Below are 12,927 nucleotides of genomic sequence, written 5' to 3' on the forward strand. Positions count from 1 at the left end.
TACATATAATCTAGATATTATCGAAATTTTTTATCTTAACGGTATAAGTATATTTTTTATATATTATCTTTATCATTCTTGACTTTTAGGACCATGGCGTTAATGAGAGACTTTAGAGCTCTTTCTTTTCCCCCACAGAAACTTGGTAAGACAACCTAATTTTGGCTCCAAATGCTACTCTGAACTTACAGCCCAATAGCGTCCACTTGTTTACATGCAATATTGATGAAAAAGCTGTATACTATTATCATTTTTCGAGGCGCTCCAACCAATCGGGTTCGCGAAACCAGAATGCAGCCGTATTTATAACCGACTAAGGACAAGCAATTCGGCTACATTCAACAAAAGCTTTTTAGGTAATGTTTTCTTCAAATATAACCACAAAAACAAGGTAAACAATATATGTATATGTATATGAGGTATCATAATTCCATTTTCTCCATTGTACCCTTTCCTCATTTTCAAACTTTTTCATGTGATCGATTAGTTTAAGAAAAGAAAGGAAACAGATAGAGATCCTTTAATTTGCAACTATTAGAATTTAGACTCTGTAATTTTCTCTCACTCTTATGGTACCTGAAGTGGTACTATCATCTATCGCTCACGTCGATTTAATTCTTTAGCAGGCTTGCTTTTCTCGGTCACATAAAGCGAAATAGAAGCAAATGAGGAAGTTGAAACAAAAAATTAGCTACATAAAGTTTTGGGTCCAAAAACTGTTGAACATTTCTGGGTAATTTTATTGAAGGCTTATTTTTACGATCTAAAAGTCGTCCAAGCAAATATGACTTACTAGATATGTCGTTTTGAGAGCCTTTTATGTTCTCTCATCTGAATATAGGTCCTCCTTTCCGTACTACTTTGTGGACAAAGTAAAAGTGAAGGTCATTTCTAAATATAGAACTGTCAACTGCGGTTTTGAGATGGTTTCTTCTATACCAATAGAGGCAAAGTCAAGCCTTTATTGGCTCCCAGCGGTCTTTTATTTCAAATATTTTTAGAAATTTATGGAATGACCTGTGGTAGTTAGAACTATTTCGTCCATCGCGAAGCGGAGAATTCACTCATATCCTCTCTTTCTATTAATACAAGGACTCGTATAAAGGATTCCTGGTTCTTTCTGAAGACAAAATAACCTGCTTTATATCCGCACATCGCTACAGGGACCTAAGAATCCAACTACAAAGCAAACTCAATTCAAAAACCACTTAAAGGAAACAATTCAGAAAACGAAAGAGAAAAGACTGCAGTAGCGAAACACGGCAGGGGTGAACCCCGAAAATTTCGAACTCTCCAAATAAATTACAACAATAAGTAGGAAGTGCAAAGGTTAATGTACCCCTCAACAATTGCAAGACACAACTAAGCATTCTTCAAATGCGACGATTTTCGCAAATGCACTCAAAACACACGATTAGCAACAAAAGCAACAAGGATAAACGGTATAAACAGTAGCTGCGGCGTAAAGGATCGGCAAGGATCATAAACCGCTGCATTAACAAGCCGTCAAAACACGGGAAGTAGTGCAAGGAATATGAGCAGAAAACAAAAGACGAAAAACTGTGCCGATGTGTTAGAGGCCAACGCTGCTTGGCATTACAAGGGAATATTACAACAACAAAGAGAAAATAACAACAAGCATATGCGAAAAAATCGCAACAACAACAGCAGCAACACTCAACTATAGGGGGCCTGGAGTGCTTACATGAAAGTGACAATGACAGCCCAGCATTTTTGCGCTACCTTGTTGTTGTTGTATTGGCAATTATTGCGGCGGCTGCTGTTGTTGCTGTTGCTGTCATTGTAATAATTACATTTGCCACAACAACAAGACAGCCAAGGTTTGTTGCGATTACATGGGGTTATTTTTGCACGAGCTAGTTCGCGACCGTGTGTGTTTGCGTGCAAGTATCATTGTGTGTGTGTGTTTGCCTGCGAATAAATGTCCTTGTATCCTTGTAAAATGATATATACACGCCACAGCATGCAGTTTATTTACATTGTTTCGCAATTTAATGATAATTGCGAATTGGCACAGTGCAAATATACACACATACATGTAAGCATACATACATACATATGTATGTACATATGTGTATGTATGTTCGATATATGCAAATGATTTTTCGCTAAATTGCGCTGAACATGAAGTACTCTATGTATGTATGTATATATCTCTAACAGGGGTTTAATATTTAATTATGTACACGCATACATACATATCTGCAACAGTTACCGTTAATTTGCGCATTAAAGCGCTTAAGCGCTGATACGGCTTATTTTGTGCTAAGTGGCAGTGAGGTGTGTGTTAGGTAATTTTTGCCCACTTGTGTACATGTTTTTCTATTGATACACTTGCTACTAATGGTAGCTTATGTAATCGTTTGCAAACAAGTTAAAAACACTTGTCATTTGGTTTGCTAGAGTATCAGTTATAGCCGAAAAGTCCCTCAGTTTTTGTTTTATCAATTTGAAATTTTGCACACGCTCTTTTCACGCCAGAAAACTGCGCATTTGTCGAAACTGACGACATCGGATCACTATATCGTACAGTTGACATGCAAACTGATCGATAAAACTAAACTCTTTGTATGGAAAACTCTTACATTTGTGGAGATATCTTCACGAAATTTAGCATAAATCATTAGCTGAGGCAGTAATGCAATATTTGAAGAAATTATTGTGATCGAGTCACTATATCTAATTGCTGCCATACAAACTGATCGATAAAACTCAACTCTTTGTATGGAAAACTCTTACATTTGTCGAGATATCTTCACGAAATTTAGCATAAATCATTAGCTGAGGCAGTAATGCAATATTTGAAGAAATTATTGTGATCGAGTCACTATATCATATTGCTGCCATACAAACTGAACGTTAAAGATCAAGTGCTTGTATGGAAAACTTGTTTTTTTTTTTAGAAAATATGTTCCCAAAATTTGGCATGAATTAATGTTTGAAATAACTGTGCAATTTCCGAAGAAATTTTTCAGATCGAGGCACTATAGCTTATGGCTGCCATACAAACTAACCGATCACAATCAAATTCTTGTAAGGATTTTTTTATTTGTGAAGAGTATGATAGCTTCGGTGCGAATGAAGTTAATGTTTTTTTCCGTTTTTAGTAATTTTACCTCCCGATATACATATATATATGTACAATAATTACCCTCGACGATAAAGATTGACTTTAAGGTTTCACTCTACTAGCGACAAGCTCTGTTTAAACTCCCGTCGTATCTTCATATCAACTTGGTATATTGCTGAAACCCAAATTTTTTGGACACTTTAAGATACATTTGTATAAATCAGTTCCGCCAACTTGGAAGCATCCTTTATAGGTTTCAGCATACCCCCAACCACATTCGCAGCTTTATAATACTAATTATATTTTCGTTTTTTCGTGGCGTTCGTCGGAAATAATCCATCGACGACTTGCTTCGTGAACGGAGCGCATTCGGGTTGCTGCCCCTTATTTTGGAATTTGGATATACAGATTTTATCAGCACTTATCCTGGGGTCTATATATGCTCTTCACTGAGCTTTTCAAAACGGTGCCCGGAGGCTACAAATCGACCACCCAATCTTTACTTTGCCTAATTTAAGGGCAGTCTTGGCGTCTTGAGCACGCAGGCCTATAAGGGCTATTTGAGTGCCGCTTCTTGTTTTCCGCATATTTTAACATTTGGGGGGTGGTTATCTCGTCCAGGTTCTTGCACATTATATTGACGTTGTGTGTTTTTGGTTGTATTACAGCCATCTCTCCAATCACTCCATCTAGGGCGATCTCGAACGAGTCGGCTCTCTTGCCTGCTTGGTTTTCTTATTCTATTTGCAGGTCTCCTTTGAGAGTTTACCTTATGTGTCTTACGTTTATGCCCAATTTTTAAAGACCACTTTTACTTTTGATTAAAATAATGACGCCTGGTTTCGACCTAATTTTTTTTTTCAAACGACTTCCTGATTTTTTCCATTTCTCGCCTGCGTGCCTAACTCCAGAACTGTCTTTCTGAACAATCTTATCACTATATAACGCCTTCATTTTATCGTTCCGTTATTTAGGTTTTTTTTTGGTGGTAAGTAACCTGATAATTCACGTAGTCCCTATTCTTTTCTCTCTGATCAGACATTATAGCTTCGAGCTCCTTAATTTTTGTGCCCAGTTTGCTCACTGTCCTTCACTTGCTCGGATCTTCCGCCTGACTGATCGGCTTTTTCACAATTTTTTCTTGATCCCGCAGTGGTGGACTCCTCCTCCTCCTTTTGCGTTGCCTGAGCTTAGTCCAGTTACACGGCCCTCAAAAGTGCTGGATTCCTGAATTAGGACAATATCAAAGTAACCTTTTACCAGTCGGTCGACCAGGTTTGTAAACTCCATGCTACTAAGGTGGCAGTAATTAGCAGAATTTTGGCGCTGGCCTAATCAGGAGTCTGTCCTCCAAATAGAGTCAGCCTTGACCCAACATTTCTGCATCGGTATCAATTCTATGTCCAGACACGCAACTTGCTAGGGGAGAATCTTCACCACTTGACGACTTGGCTCCCGGTGTTTTCTGGTGGATGTCATGGCGCAAGTTGTACTCGACTGATTCAACTTTTTGGCTATTCAGTTCAAAAGAGCGCCATCTAAAAATACGCATTTTTGCCAGAAAACCTACTCATACCTTACCGCAACCCCCACATTTAGCTCCATGCTACTTCTGTTTCTATGCAGCACCCTCAAAATGTAAATGGGTATTGGTTGTTTTCGATACGATTGAGGGGATAAAAACCGAAAACAAGAACGTCTTAAAGGCCATACCGGCAAAAGACTATTCCGAAACTATTCAAGGGTTCAAGCGGTGTTGCGAATTCCGATAACACATTCATGTTTGAGTTTGACATATAAACAAGTCAACAATCATTGGAATGTAGGGAATAAAACGAGCCGTAGCCAAAAAAAACACACAAAGCCGCTCAAAAATCAAAGTGACGCTCATTGTTTTTTTCGATCTTCGTGGTTTGGTGTATCATGAATTAGTTCAGGAGGGACAGATAGTCAATAGGCGTTCTATTTAGTCGTATTGAGGCTGTTGCGCGAGAACAACGGTCGAAAACGGCCGAAATTGTGTAGAGAAACTCCTGGATTTTACACGTTGATAATGCACCATCGCATCAAGCCACGATTGTGACCGAATTTAAAGCCAAAAACACAATGAGTTCTATCGATCAGCCACCGTATTAAACCGATTATAAAAAATTCACTGTAGGAACTGAAGACCATACCAAAAAGTGCTTAGGAAAAGTGTTTCGAGGACTGGAGAAATCGTTTGCATAAGTGTATTAAATCTGAGGAATACTTTGACGACGGCAAAATAAATATTGATAAATAATAAAATAATTTGGGTTTTATTTACAATTTCATAGTACCCGGAAATTGTCAAAATATATGTACATAAAAATATTTATACCACACAGCTCTGCAATGAAGCATTATTTTGCTTTCTATTCACACATCTCATATGCTTTTTTAAGAATAAAAGGAAGAAATACGAAAATTTAGCAGCTTGCACAATTCAACAAACGTAATTAATTTTTATAATTCATCATTATGCAAGACTCTACTTGATATGCGTATACATATGTATATATACACAATATATCAACTACAATAACCACCTTGGCAATCAGACACCTCTATCCATTCAAAGCATTACCAAAACACACAACGCCATGGACGATCGATTAACGCAGAATATGTGCACGTAATGGACCTTGGTGCCAAGCACCCTTTGGTAATCTATATTTGTATATACATACATACGTACGTACTTGTATACAAATCTATACTCAAACAAGTATTTTTCACACATACACATATGCATATCTGCATATGAGTGATTACTGTTACTTTATACGCCTCTCGACCGCTTTCAACTCTCTCAACGAAACGTATACGCCGAAAGAAATATTACTTTTACGTAGCGTCTGTAGGCGCTGCAAACCACGAGCAATCAACGAGTGTCCTTATATAACAACAAATGTACATATTTTGCATTGACTACTTATAAAGGTATATACATATACATGTACATATGTATGTACATATATATTATTGTTTGCATGTATTTCTTATTATTTCTTATATTCATTATCCTTTTTTGCATAGCTTTCAACAGCGTCACCTTGCGAAGTGTGAGTCCACGCCGTCAGTAGCGCCTACCAAACTGCCTTCACTGACTTGCACACACACACAACATTTATATAATAAAGTCTATTAACACCACCCCACTGTTGTGTGCTTTCTTGCCAACGCCTCTTCGTTCTTTAGCCACTCAACACATCTGCGTCTTCGCTTGCGGCGTCGTGCACTTGGACTCGGCCCGTTTCGTAATGCGTCGTGGTGTAGGGGTTGTCTTGCAGCGGCAAAATTTTAATTCAAATTGTAATAATAATAACAATAATGCAGCAGAAAAGTATGTTGGAAGAAATAAGAAAAAGATACAACAACAATTGTTGCTGGCACATAGTAATCATCGGCGGCGTCGATCGACTGGCTGCTTGGCACCTTTCGCTGTGGCACGTAAGGACATGCAGCTGCCTATAGGTGGTAATAATTATACACACACACACACCAATACACGAACGATTTTACAAATCTACATATAGCTTAGGGTGCTACGTTTGTTGTTGTTGCTGCTGCTTTGGCTGGCAGTTTCGATTTCATTTGAATACTCGTCCGAGTTTTGCATGGCACAGCGCAGCGTCTTGGCGTTTCTTGGCATGCCTGCGTTGCTGTATGAAAATTGAAAATACAGTCGACTAATTTATGCAAAATATACAGCGGCTAAATGTGGTGTAACAGCAATTGCCAGAATCGGTGTGCAATGTGTTTGCTTTCATAATTCTATTTTTTTTTATCTTTTTCTGTGCAACGCTGAGCTTCAATGGCCGTATAGGTATTTGCTTAGTAAAAAACAGTTTGTTGGCAATGCAATAAAAATATTATGGAAATTTGGAGTGTCTAGTGCATTACAAAAACAATAAAGTTATAAATCATAAATATAATATTTGCGGAAATCAACTGGAAAAGCGATATAGACTGTTGCAAGGGCTCAATTCAAATAAGTTTTGTTAACGGCAAGCTTCCTTGACTGACTAATTTTTATTAGCTTTGAAATTAAAAAAAAAGAACAGATCGAAAAACATATTTATCTTCTGCAAAATTCAACGATAATTTTATAGAAAAGTGCTGTGCTCCACGTCGATATATGAGTATATCAATATAATTAAAAAATTGACAATTGGACCCTCCAAACCCGCGAAATTTAAATTTTAAAAGTCCCGTTATTTCTGAACACACCACGTACACCGAGAATTTTAGCCTGGAGAACAAGCTCAAAATAACTCTTGTCAAGAGGCGTTACTTTTGGATCGGTAGGCCTTTGAGAAGCTGAACCCCTCTCTCTACGTAGAAAAATAACGCTCAATAAAAGCCTCTAATCATACCCGTTCTATTATTATAACACAGAAACATGGATGATGATGATCCGAGGGGCGGAAGCACTTAGAAGATTCGGAAGAACTGTTATTCGCAAGGTTTTTGAAGCCGTCCACGTTGGCGATGAGCACCAAAGAATATGGAACCACGAACTGTATGAGCTCTTCGGCGACAAGGATATAATTAAGGGGGTATTTTGGTCTAGGATTTTAAAAAATCCATTTTTTTTTTTGCATATTTTGAAAGTTTAGACTTTCAAAAATATGATCTCGGAAGGATTTTTCAAAATTCGACTTATTTTCCGAGATACAGCTGATTTTGTGACGTGGCGTCCGTGTTCACAAGAATTGTCTCCTAAACTTTAAACGCGTTATTCTCGAAACTACTTTTTTTGAGGTGGTTGACATGATATCTCAAGTTCTACTGAAGCGATTCCTTTGAAAATTGATATATATCTTCTTTATACGATGCTCTATTGTGCCTGTCTTCGATTTCCAAAAATTTTGGAAAGGTCGAAAAAATCGGGTAAAAAAATTTCTGAAAGTTTTGAAAAAAGATATATCTATTAAACTCGGCCTTTTTTACCAAAAAATTAAAATTTCGCTACATTTTTTTCAAATAATTGTAATCGAAAAAAAACCTTCGTCCTTCGTCGATCGGTTGAATAGTTCTAAAGAAATCTTGCTAACCGATATCAAAAAAAAGAAAAATTTTCGAGGAAAACGCGTTTACTGTACCTAGCTAGCCACGAGCGCACAAATTCTCAAAGCTGTATCTACGAAACTATTACTTGGATCAACTTGAAATTTAGGACAATATTCTGGAAGTGTTGTAGAATTTAAAAAGAGAAGAAATAAAAAATTCGATTTTTTGAAAACCGTAAGTCCATGTGACCCCTTAAGTGAAGACCCCTGCAAATGATATGCTTAGGTCCTCCCCCTACTTGATTTTGTATAGACATGAGTTTGAGTTTAACATGAGTTTCCGATTTTAATTATTATATAATATTATAATTATTTCACCTTTCGTACGCTTCTGAGTGGTCAAAAAATGTGAGCATTTACCCTCTGCTCGTTATTTGACTCAAGTCCTTTCGTTATTTTTCAAATGTTTTGTTATAATCAATCGAAGTGCGTATATAGTTTAACAACTCTTGTGTAATTGCACGCTTAATTCAATTTTATAATTCGAAGTTGGATTCGCAGAAACTCTGCAAAAATATTTCAAAGTCCATACTAACTATTTCGTTGAGTCATATTTTTTCTATCTCAGCGACACTCCACGTAACTTTTTGTTAGGTAATTCGTAACTATCAAACCCTTCCCTAAATCTAATCTAATATTGCCTTCATGAAACGCCACTCACAGTAAGGCCGGTCCGCAGGTGGCATTTTGACGCATTCGAAAATTGCCTGCAAGGCACAGAAAGAGTTGAAATATGCTCAAAATCATGCACTTTCACCAATCACAGGTTGCAAACAATAAGTGCAACGAAATTTCACACATTTCCGCAGTGCCGGCGCCCATTTGCATGCAATTAACGCTGCCTGCTGTTAGTTGGCGCTGCTGCCGCTTTGACAGTGATGAGTGGCATTATGGAGTGCTACTTTCGGATATTTCCTGCTATTGATGCCATTTCGACTATTGTTCAACATATTTTCGGACACAAACAATTGCACAGCATGCGGCTTTACTGCACGCACTCAAACGGTGTGACAGCGAAGGTGGAAAAATAGCATTTGAAGAGTAAAGAGTGTTGAGCAAATTAGCTAAGAAGCTGCGCACAGAGCCACATAAGCAATTGTACACTTTTATGTGTGCATTTTATTGTTATTTGCTAACATATCTTATCTAGTAGGCAAATACACGCACAAAGTTGAACGCTTGCGGTGCACAAATACAGCTCGAAGGCGAGCACACCTGCCTGTGTGCGGGCGAGTCATCGCACTCCAAGCGGTCGACACTCAGCTGCCAATTGCGCAAAGACTTGTGTATACGTACATAACAAAAAAAAAATAATAATAACAACAACCAACATACATATATAAACATTATTACTTAACATGTTGAAAGTATGTAAGGTTGTTGGTATGTAGATAAGTATATACCTAAGTAACGTTGGTTATAAATACTTGTAGTACTCATATACATATATACAAGTACATATGTACGTATTTATATGTGTAGTTATTACTAACTGGGCTAAATTTAGCGAAACTCGCATATCTTACATTTATTTGAATATATTTGATAAGCGAGAGCTTGAGCTAAATTCTTTGAATTCAAATCAAACTAAATCTCTTCAACCTATGTTTTGTGGTGTTTAATAGTGTGATAATATATAAAAAAGATAAGCGATGATTTTATCATTATAATCATAACAAATTAAAAGAATTTTGAAGATTCACTCAGAAAGTATTTTTCTTGATAAGCAAATAATTTATGATATGAATTTGAGTAGTGCGTATAAAAATATTTCTGAAATTTTTGTGAAAGTAGTATTGTAATCACAATAAAAGCGTGAGTATAAAGAGCTTGACAAGCTGGCCGACAGGGGTAATGCTCGAATATTCTACGAAAAAATGCGGCGGCTAACAGAAGATTTCAAGAGCGGAGCATACTCTTGTAGAACCCCCAGAGGTGATCTGGTGACCGATGCCCAGAGCATACTAAAATTATGGAGTGAACACTTCTCCAGGCTGTTGAAAGGCAAGTGAAAGTATAACGCCAGGAGAAGGCGAACCCGGTTCCCCAATCGATGACGATGGAGCAGACCTTCCATTGCCCGACCATGAAGAAGTTCGAATAGCAATTACCCGTCTGAAGAACAACAAAGCGGCGGGAGCCGATGGATTGCCAGCCGAGCTATTCAAACACGGCGGCGAAGTACTGATAAGGAGCAATCATTAGCTTCTTTGTAAAAAATGGTCGGACGAAAGCATGCCCGACGATTGGAATTTAAGTGTGCTATGGCCAATCCACAAAAAGGGAGCCCACAATCTGCGCCAACTACCGTGGACCTCCACTTCGTTGGAAGAACCAGGTGGAGAAGGACCTAACCTTGCTTGAAAACCCAATTGGTGCCACGTAGCGAAAAGAAGAAACGACTGGCGCGCTGTTGTTAACTCGGCTATAATCGCGTAAGCGGTGTCTACGCCAGTAAAGAAGAAGAATATGTAATACACAGCAGTGAAATTATACTTAATTGTAATGTAGTTGTGAAAAAAGAATCATAAGAAGTTAGGCCTCACTCTAGAACAATTCAAATAAGTGAGTTCAAAGTAGCACAGTTTTGTAGAAAATTTCCAAACTGCCGAAGACAATTACTAGAGCGGAAATCTAGATTACTATATTTGAATGTCGAAGGCAAATATGTTTGTACAAACATATGTACATATGTATGTATATTGGAAGATCATTTTTATATTTTTGAATATTTTCTGTGAATTTGAAATTGATCCAGTAAATGGTTTCGGAGAAATGAGCGTATATGTAGAGGTATTTAGATAACCGACTCCAAAACTTTAAACGCGAGAAAATTGGTTTCTTTTTTATGTTTTTGGGAATACGCTATTTGGTCAAAAATTTAATTTGTGTCTAGGGAAAAATGTGTAAAAAAAAGTAAAAGTATAAATTACTCTTTAATCAGTTGTAAGAAAACGCAACCTTCAGCCTTATAGACTGGAAGACAAAAAACTTAAATACATGAAAATAGTTGCAAACAAAAATATTGTTAAATATTCGATCTTGCATATGAAACTATGTATGTATATACTGAGATTTATTACAACTGACGGCTAGTTTATGTATATTTTATGGACAAACAATATGTACATATAAGTTTAAATACAATAATAGCTAACAATACTACATACTTGTGCTGCCTGTGCTATGATTTGTAAATTATCTGAAAATATTCAATTCTATAACTATACATACTACTAAATTGTTTGAAATTTTCAAATTCAACTTCCATCTTTGAAATTCACAAGAAAATTGAATTTACATTCATACAAAATTCTTCATATAAAATAAATTTTCTCCTCTCCTATAACATAATCTCCTATTATACATTTACTCTAAAATCCAATAAAACTTCAACACACCAGTATATAATGTATAATAATCTACACTACTCCATTGATCAACCGAGGCAATTGTCACTTAATCATTTACCTGCCTATGAAGCCACAAACACATAAACACTAACTGACCAAACGACCGACCACATGCGGTGGGCTGTCGTATACAGCGCTGCTAGCGTCGGCTATACGCATACAGCACACTGTTGGTAGCAACATACGAACACACATGCAGGCACACGGTAGCAATGGCCGTGTGTGTGCTCACGGCAGGCAATGGTGCGCCAATCGAATGGGGCGGGGCTTAAATCGGTTTTCGTTCGCTCGTTCGTTCGTTATACATTTTGTCACACCAACATACGCACACACACATATACCAGCAGATACATTTACGCACGTGCGATATACATATACATGTATATATGTATGTATGTATGTATGTATATGCGTCCACCTGTTTATGCATGCTCTAACGTGTGTGCGTTTGTTGTGTGGGCATTGACGGCCACTCAAATGCTGTCGGCTACTTTGAAAAGTTTTTCATTTTTTTTTTTTTTATTTTAACAGTTTTTTCGTTTTTTACATATTGTTGAGTGGTAACACTTCGAATTATCGAAATACAAATCGAGCTGACAGCGCACTCATGGTGAACATGAGTGTGAGTGTTATTGAGTGGTTTTTCAGGGAATAAATGTATGAGGAATGAGTCAGTGAGTTATAAAAAGGGATTTGAATGTTTTCCGTTAATACACGAACATATGTACATATGTATGTAGGTGGGTATGTGCTTATGTAAAATTGTTGTTCTAAATATAACAGTTAATTATCTGTCAGAAGAATTGAACAAGTTTTCATACTCTTGTTCTCATAATTCATAAATTCTTTGAAATGTAGCTAATTTATGGTTAAGAAATATTTTTGTATCGTAAATTATGTAAGTTATTTATGTTTCAAATATTTTTTTGCTGCAAAATACAAATAAAGTATCTTGAGTCAACTTAAAATATAAGGAATAACTATTTATGTATATGGTTAGTAGAATGTATTTTATGTAGTTAAAAATATAAAATGTAATAAAATCAGTGTGCTTAGTCTGAAATTATTAGCATTAATACTCAAACTTGAAATAATTTGAATACAACTACATACAATATGCTCTTAATACAATACATGCTATAAAATAGTGTTCAACAATATAAAAACTTCAAAATTTCAGCTCAAAATTACGTAAATTTAAATTTCAACCTTACTTTTCAATTCTAGTAATCCCTGTTAGTTTGAACCAGCTGTTATTTCCCCTAAACGCATATTTCCCCACATGTCCTGTTACGTTTCGTAATTTCGTTCATAACAACTGCTACTA

The sequence above is a fragment of the Bactrocera tryoni genome, chromosome 4 (genome assembly GCF_016617805.1).
Source record: "Bactrocera tryoni isolate S06 chromosome 4, CSIRO_BtryS06_freeze2, whole genome shotgun sequence".
In the NCBI taxonomy this organism is placed as follows: domain Eukaryota; kingdom Metazoa; phylum Arthropoda; class Insecta; order Diptera; family Tephritidae; genus Bactrocera; species Bactrocera tryoni.